Raw genomic sequence first — 9,241 nt, forward strand, 5'->3', positions numbered from 1 at the left:
TCATTTAATTGGGACTTTGTTATATAAAATAAAATAATAATAAAAAATAGCATTTTTTGAAATTTCAGGGAAATAGAACTAAACTAGGCTATCCTGAGTGTGATAATTACCTAATTTTCACATGCTTCAAATAGATTATATTACTTATATATCATTTACTAACAACATGCATCAGTAGCATAAACAAATGGATTAAAGGATGAAAAATAAAAAACAAAAGCATAAAAAAAAATTTGAGATCATGCTGTAACACAAAAAATCCATATATATATATATATATATATATATATATATATATATATATAAAATTAAGAAAAAGAATGCCATTTAGAGCACACACAAAATTAATTCCAAGTGTGAATACGCCTTAGCCTAGAGACAAGGAGGGAGGCCCGTACACAACCCAAATGTCTTGAGACAGGTTTTGATGAATCCTCCCTAAAAGACCTCAGCCTCCCAGAGAAATGTATGTGACGGGGATGGGTGGGGAGGTCACTGGGGGAAGGGAGGGAGAGGGAGCTGGAAAATGATATGCAAAATAAGATCTTTCTATTCATTTCTTAACAACAGAGAAGTTAAGTTGGTTTGATGGCAAAAATATGTTAATAACTCTGCATGTATCTGACACCTAAATGTTAGATGTGGAAGGGCAAAGCTTCTGGAAGGCACTGGACAAACTGAATCCTCTCCTTCTTTGGTAACACTGCTCCCCAAGGCACCAAAAGCATAATGGAGCTGACTTCAAAGAATTTGTTCACCTTGCTGCATAATCTAAATACTTTCCACAGATGCAGCCCACTTGGAAAAGTATCCCTGGGGCACACCCTGGTTGGGGAAGCTCCTTAGGACCACAATGGACCTAACAGAACACTGAATTTGACAGCACTTTCAAGCTCAAAGGCCCCCTGGAAGGCCTGTAAAAGAGACATTCAAGACTTCCCATACCACCCTCTGAATCCACTCACTCACCATGCTGCAGCTTCTGTTCTCTCCATTCCCCTGCAGCACTCACAGAGCAGCAATCAATCCTCTGGTGCCTGTTCTGATACAAAAGCAAACCCGCTGCATGGCTCCAAGATCTCCTTCCAGACCTGAGACTGGTGGGTTTGGCTCAGTGTACCTGATTGGCTAGTCAGGCTTGATTGACAAGAGCTCTTCCTCAGGGTTAGGTTAGAGTGTTCTTAAAGACACACTACGCCCCCAGGACCCTCTTGGCCCTGGCTTTACTCCAGACCTAGACATTTCAGAGATCTCCCATAAATGAGGAACTTATTTGGTTTTTTGCGTTTTTTTTTTTTTTTGTGACAGATTTCCCCCTGTGTGGCTCCTGCCATCCTATTCCTGCTTTGCTATTTGCGCTGGTGAATTCCTTATTAATTATTAATATTAAACTTGTTGTTGTTGTTGTATTCTAATAGTTTTTCTTCAGTTAACTGCTCTAATAGTTATTGATACATTTATTTATTTATTTATTTTTATTTTGAGACAATGTTTCCCTTTGTGGCCCTATTGTCCTGGAACTTACTCTATAGACCAGGCTGACCTCTAAATCGAGAGATCCAGTATACTACTTCCTCAGTGCTGGAACAAAGGGCAAAAGACAACACCTGCATATTCGATATTAATTTCAATGTCACTTTCCCAGTCATCAGTAGATAACCTAGCTCTGTTCCTGCAGAGGAGAATTTCAAACCCTCTGCTCTCTCTCCACACATGTGCAGAGCTTGCAAAGAACCAATACACGATTCAGACTGAAAACTATTCTCTTCTTCAACCATAAACCTTATAAACAAAAAACAAACATGCTTTAAGAATAGAATGCTGGAGCTATGCAGTGGTCAACTATAGAAGATAGGCCATAGTGGGAGTACTCACCTTTAATCCTAGCACTTGGGAGACATAATCAGGTATGTCTGTAATTTCCATGACCACCCCCACGCTACACCAGTCTAAAAGAAAAAGAGAGACAAGTGGTAGCTCATTCCTTTAATCCGAAATGGCAGATGGATAAGGATCGGGAGAAAGAAATATAGGAGGGAAAAGAAGACAAAAGCTCATTGTTTTTCTGAGGGAAGACTCCAAATATCAGAGTACCAACCCCTTTGGTATGGTACTCCAGTAGAAATAAGACCTAGGCTTGACCTGCTCTGCTTCTCTGATCTTTCATCATTAAATCACATATCTGAATCCATGTTTTGATTAGTAGAACAACTAGAAGTAGCTTTACAATTTCCATTGCAGTGTGTCAGTTCTAGAAATTTGTAGTGTATAAAGCCTAGAATTTATGCTTAATAATATTGATAGTACTAATCTTTACATATTTTATCAAGTTTATTGGTTATATTATATATGTATGAGTTTGAGAGAAAATGGTTTGTATAAGTAATACAGGTTATGGGATGAAGATAATGAAGTGAAGTTGAGTAATACATATGAGTCTGAACTCTGGTCATCCACAAAATATGTGCTTGAGTCTCTTGGCTAAGACACACAACATGTTTTATCTGATGAACCAAAACTCTTCCACAGATTAACAATAAAACCAAAATAAATAAAGAATTATATGATAGTTTCAGAACATGAAGTATCAGAATTCTAATACATCCTATACATGGTAAGTTTGTAACATGAAAGGAATACAATCCAAATGACAAATAAACAAAAAATTAATAACAAAATGCTTATTGCAAAGGCAAGTAACAATTTTTTTGGAAATACTCAGAATGCTCACTGGAAGTATGAAAAACACAGTACAATAACCAACATAATGATGACTCTTTATACTTACCAGAAAGCAAACAACAATCAAAATATGTATAATATGTGTAAAAGAATAAAAGAGATAGAGAGAATAACCCAAGAGCAAAGGTCCAAAAAATATCAACTATTAACATAAAGTACAAAAGAAACTTAGCCAAGAAAATGTGATCTTGACCAGTGTTATTTAAATATCTACATGGAATCCATGCCTATAGAGATTAAATAAACACAGACTTCAACATTCCAATTAAATCAACTAAAAGTGACCCATAGATAGTTTGACCCTGTAGCTATGGATATCTATTCTAAAGACAAGATTTCCCTGTTCTAGAGCTCTCCATGCAAAAGGAGCTGACCCTGCTATGGCTCTGAACACACTTTATACCCATTTATTGTTTCAGGTGAACCTAGCCGTACTGATGCGCACTCCACAAACAACATGGGAGAATAATTTAAAATCAACTTCCTGCCAAGTGGTTTATGGCCCAGGTGAAGACCCAGCCTAACTCCCTACCCAAAAACCACACACCTAGATATCTCTGCAGACCGGAATTAAATGTCAGTTAACACAGTATTGTAACTCTTGGTGGCAGAGAGTTAAAAGCATTACAATCTGGTATTGCTGAGAGACATCCACATCAACATTTTTACTACTTTCTAAAATATTTATAGTCAAACCTGAAAGAGGAATGTAATAGCTAGAACTTCAAGAAATTGGGACCTTCAGGGTTATCCAGTATCAGCCCCCACTGCACACCAACAGCATTGCATGCATATGCAGACTGAGCAGATATGGAATAAACAAACACCCACCCATGCCAGGGCTGCAGAGTCTCCCCCAAAACCAAGAACACATGGAGAGGAAGGCTCAGAGGACAATGGTAACTGCCCAAGTTACCACATGGACCAAAGAACCCCAGTCTGTCTCATGGTCCATACAAATTTTTATGAAATGACATCTGAGGCAGACCTGTTTGCAAACCCTACACTCAGAACCAGTGTAACCTGTGTTCTTCCTTACAACTTGATAGAGCATAAGCGGAAAGAGAGAAATCATAGAAGGAAGGCCTCCTTAGAGTCCAGCATTGGCTTGGGACCACCCAGTTGGACTAAAAGGTGCAGCCCACTACCAGGGAATCAGAAATCAATGAACTCCAGACTGCATAGTCCTTTTAGCTCTGCCTACGTACCCAGATAGCGGCCTAATCTAGAAAGTTTTTGTTTTGCAGTACCACATTCTTCTACTGTCCTGGAAGTTAAGCTGCTCATTATTAAAAATCACACTGTACCTCAGGTACCATTTTTTGTTACACACTCATTAAGTTACTTGGCCAGTAACCATTGACCTCATAGCTGGGAAATACTGCAGCCAAATGTATGACACCTTCCTAATATTCACTGTGTTTTATGTGGAAAACTCCGGTTTACGAAAAAGTAGGGCTCCTCAAATTCCAGAACACTGAGTATTCATGGAGGGCTGTGGGCAGAAAAGTGTATGTGGATATAATGTAGTTATGGATTGAAAAAAATATTTTCAAAAGCTGAAAGTAGCTTAAAGGCCATAAGCTCAGAGACTAGGGGTTTCCATTTAGAGCACACCAAGTATTCCTCAAACCCTTTTCTCTCACACTGTACATGTCAAACGAACAAAAAAAAAATAATAGGTCCTGTCACACCAGTCCACAAGAGTTCACCCAGACTGGTTTTGGCTAAATACTGTAATTATAGCAATTTGTATACATGATAAGGTCTCTCCCTCTATCCAAAGTCTTGGTAGCCCTCATCTGTGGATTCCAAGAAACTGCCTCCGAGACAATGATGGATTTTCTAAGAATGATTATCTAATTACACATTGCTCACCTCAACTACTGTTGAAGTAGGAAATCTCATCTTCCATCCTGCCCCTCCCTGCACTGTGACTCCACCAGTATCCAAGTGGGACATGAACTCAATCATTGCACAAATTCCTCTTCATTTATAAGACCCCACAATAATCAGAGATCTTGGTAGTTCACTCATTTTATGGTCATTTTCCTTCTCCCTGACCAGGCAAGGGCTCAACTAGAACAAAGTGTAGGATTTTCTTCCCAGCACTATACAGGAGAAGCAAGATTAGGGGTTCAAAACAATTATCAATTACCACGGCATAAGACAAGCCACAGATAGAAGACACTTTGCTCTACACAGAACTAAATAATCAGCATTACTTGAGAAAAAGGAATGAAATAAGTAAAATCTAAGAAACATAGGAGTGCAGCAAAATAGAGAGATAAAAACAGTAATATGTTGAGAAAGACATTTAAAAAGGTACCAAAAGCTGGGTGGTAGTGACAAAAGAATTTAATGCTAGTGTTCAGGAGGCAGATGGAAACTTGCATCTCTGTGGGGTTAGCACCAACTTGTTCCACAGATATGAAAGTTGTGCGGGACAGGCAGTAGAGCCAAAAGAAATGGGGTTCTCTAAAAACAATAAATAAAACAGGAGAACAATACAAAAAAAATCAATGATAGAAAGAGTTGGTTTTTGAGAAAATTAACAAGGTAGAGAACCTATATCCAAACTAAGTTACACAAAAAATATAGAGAAAACATGAAAATTAAAAAATCCAAACAAAAAGCAGTACATAACAATAGACACAAAGGGAAATACATGACAATTTTAAGGTCATATTTTGAAAACCTATACTCCACAAGATTTGAAAAATTCAAAGGATATGGACAAATTTCTGGGATAACTGTGCTACCAGAATTAAATCAAGAATAGACAAGCACCCAAGTTGATCTATAACAACTAACAAAGTAGGAGTAATAAATGAAAAGCCTTCTAACTATAAAATCCCAGAGCCAGATGTCTTCTTCAGAGAAGAAGCTCTACCAAGGAAATTCATGGAAGAGCTAACATTAAAATACTAGAAATTGTTCCACACAATAGAAAAAAAGGTTCATGGCTCCAAACTCTTTTATAGGCTACAATCACCTTGATACCCATCCACACAAAGACATAAATAAGAGAGAATATTACAGACCAATGTCCCTCATGTGCTATTGGAAAAAAAGTGCCCAAGAAAATATGGGAAAACTGGATCCAAGAATATGTCAGAGAAATCAGCGCCACCATGATCAAGAGACTTCATCTCTGGCTTGAAGGGGATTGTTTCCACATAGGAAAATATATCAAATATACCACTATATAAACAAACTGAAAATGAAAAAGTATCGCGATCATCTCCCTAGATGAAGAAAAACCTTTTGAGAAAAATTCAACATAATTTGCAATGTAAAGGTCTTGGGGAGACTCGGGGATAACAGGAATTTATGTAGACATAATAAAAGCAATATATAGTAAACTCTGATAGCAAATATCAGCTGAATTGTAGAGAAAGCTTTAAGGTGATCTCTCTAAATCAGGAAAAGTCTAGGCTTGCCCTATTTCTCCCTATCTATTATTATTGTAATTGAAGGGCTAGCTAAAGAAATAAGACAAAGAAAATGAGTTGAAGGGGATGCAAATTGGTAATGAAGAACTCAAACTTTCTCTAATTTCTGTTGATATGATAGTTTACATAAGCAACAAAAATTCTACCAGTGTTTCTCCTACAGCTGAAAAAGCCATTCAGTAAAAAATATGAGGATATCTAGATTAAGAAATTAAAAAAATCTGTAGCCATTACATATTCAGTCAACAAAGAGGGTTGTTAAAGAAATCCGAGAAACATCACCCTTCACAATAGCCACAAACAACATAAAGTATCTTGGGGTAACACTTACCTAGCAGTGAAAGACCTATATAATACTTAATTTTTGTCTTTAAAGAAAATAGCAGAAAATGTAAAGATGTCCGGCCGAATCTCATGGATAAGTAGAAAACACAAAAAAATGGCAATTTTACCAACAGTGATCTACATATTCAATGCAATCGCCATTAAAATCCTTTGACAATCTTTCAAAGACCTTTGAAAGGATAATATTCTACTTATATTGTAAACCAAAGAAACCGAATAGTAAAAACAACCTGTATAATAAAAGGAACTTCATGAGGGATCATTATCCCTGAGTTTAAGATCTACTACAGAGCTATAGTCCCACAGAAAACAGCCTGGTAATAGCACAAAAATAGACAAGTACCTCAATGAAATCAAAAGAAAACCTGATTAACCCACCCCACATACAACAAAACAGCCGAAAATGCCAATGGGATGAGGGAAAGCATCTTTAAAAAATGCTGAGTAAGGTTTTCTGGCCTGCAGCTGGTCTTGTCCCACAGCTGTGCCAGCACCAATTAATATACAGAGACTCTGTATTTGATATAACGCTGTTGGCCAGGTACTAGTTTTCTTATCAACTAGCTATGTCTTGGCGATTAGCCCATTTCTGTTGATCTATGTAGTTTACATGTGGTCTCTCTATTACCTGGGAAGAGGGCAGGCATCTTTTCACCCCCAGCTCTCCATCTTGCTTCCTCTCTCTTCCTCCTTCCTCTTTCCTCCTTATCTCCCTAGTCCCACCTATCTAGCTTTCCTATTGTCCAACAGTGCTTTATTCACTAACCAGTATGAGAAACATATTTTCAGAATGACATCTCCCATCAAAATGGTGCTGGGTACAACTGGATGATGGACCAAACTGCAGCCCACAAACTGGGATTTTCACCAATCCTATACCAACAAAGGCTGATCTCCAAAATATACAAAGAACTCAAGAAACTAGTCAACAAACACCAAATGACTCTATTAAAATGGGCTACAGAATTGAATAGATAAATCTCAATAGAGGAGAAATAAAAAAATGATTTAAGACACTTAAGAAAGTATTCAACATCCTTAGCTGCCAAGGAAATGCCAACTAAAACACCTTTGAGATACCATCTTACTCCTGTCAGAATTGCTAAAATTAGAAACAGCAATGCCAACTTATGCTTGAGGAGGATGTGCAGAAATGGGTACACTCCTCCACTTCAGGTGGAACTGCAAACTTGTACAGCCATTTTGGAGACTAGCATGGCAGTTTCTCAGGACAATGGGAATCAGTCTATCATGAGACCCAGTAATCTCCCGCTAAGTACATTCCCAAATGATCCCAATCCATGCAACCAAGACTTGTACTCACATATGTTCATAGCAATATTATTTATAATAGCAAGAACCTTGTATCAACTTAGATGCCCCTCAACTGAAGTATAAATAAAGAAGATTTGCCCCATTTACAAAATGGAATACTACTCTGTGGGGGTGGGCAGAAACAATGGAATCTTGAAACTCACAGACAAGTGGAAGGAACTTGAAGAAACCATCCTGAACGAGGTATCCCAATCACAGAAAGAGAAACATGGTATGTATTCACTCATATGTGGATTTTAGACATATTGCAAAGGCTCACCAGCCTACAAATCAAACTGCCAGAGAAACTAGGATAGAAGGAGGATTCTAACAATTTTACATAAGGACACTCACAGAAGCAGGAAGGACAAGGTCCTCAGAGCATATGGGTGGGTATTTGGTGGGTAGTGAGTGGAGATGGAACTAGCACAAGGAAAATGGGAGGAGAGGAAAGATTGTGGGTCTAGGAACATTTGGTCAGGGGAGGAATAGACTTAAGAGAAGAGAGAAGAGAGAAGAGAGGAGAACGGGAAGAGGAGAGAAAAACAGAGAAAGAGACTATAAAAGAGGGGAGCCATTATAGGTTAAAGAGGAAATAGAACCTAGAAAAATGTACCGAGCCCTACAAGAATGACTCCAACTAACAATTTGAGAAACAGTGTAAAGGCTAACATAAATTCCTTCCTGGCAATGAGATCAATGAGTAACTTATCCACCATCATGGAGACCTCATCTGTAGCTGATGGAAACAGAAGCATACATGCACAACTAAACACTGAGCCGAACTGGAATCCTTATGCAGATAGGGAGGACGAGACCACATTGCAGAAACCCAAAGACACAGCTGGTTTGAACAAGTAGGAGCTTATGGGGGGCCCCAGACTTATAGCTGGGAATCCAACATGGGACTGCACAGACCCCCTGAACATGGGTCTCAGCTAAAAGTCCTTTGCAGTCTAAGGGTCTTCAGCGAGTGGGACCAGGAAGTATCCCTGTTGCAAAAAGGACATTGGGGGGAAAATCCCCATGGAGCGATACTCCATTAACCTTGAGACAGGAGAGACATTTTAGTGTCTACTTAAAATGACTTGAAGGATTTAGATGACCCCTCCTGGAAGGCATCCACCTATGTGTATAGTGTTGGTTGGATGGGAGAGAGAGAGTGGCTGTGGGCCCAGGAAGTTGGGAGGGGAAAAGGAGGGTGGGGAGTAAGTTGGAGGGGAACTGGTTTGATAAGTATAATAAAAAATTTTTACAAATTAAAAACATTAAAAAGATACCAATGTAATTTTCAAAAAACAAAGTTAACATACTTTAATAATTTAAAAGTTTTACCTCATTGACTTTGAAATATCACACATCCACAGAGAACATCACTTCCAGCA

The sequence above is a fragment of the Phodopus roborovskii genome, unplaced genomic scaffold (assembly GCF_943737965.1).
Source record: "Phodopus roborovskii unplaced genomic scaffold, PHOROB, whole genome shotgun sequence".
Classification (NCBI taxonomy): domain Eukaryota; kingdom Metazoa; phylum Chordata; class Mammalia; order Rodentia; family Cricetidae; genus Phodopus; species Phodopus roborovskii.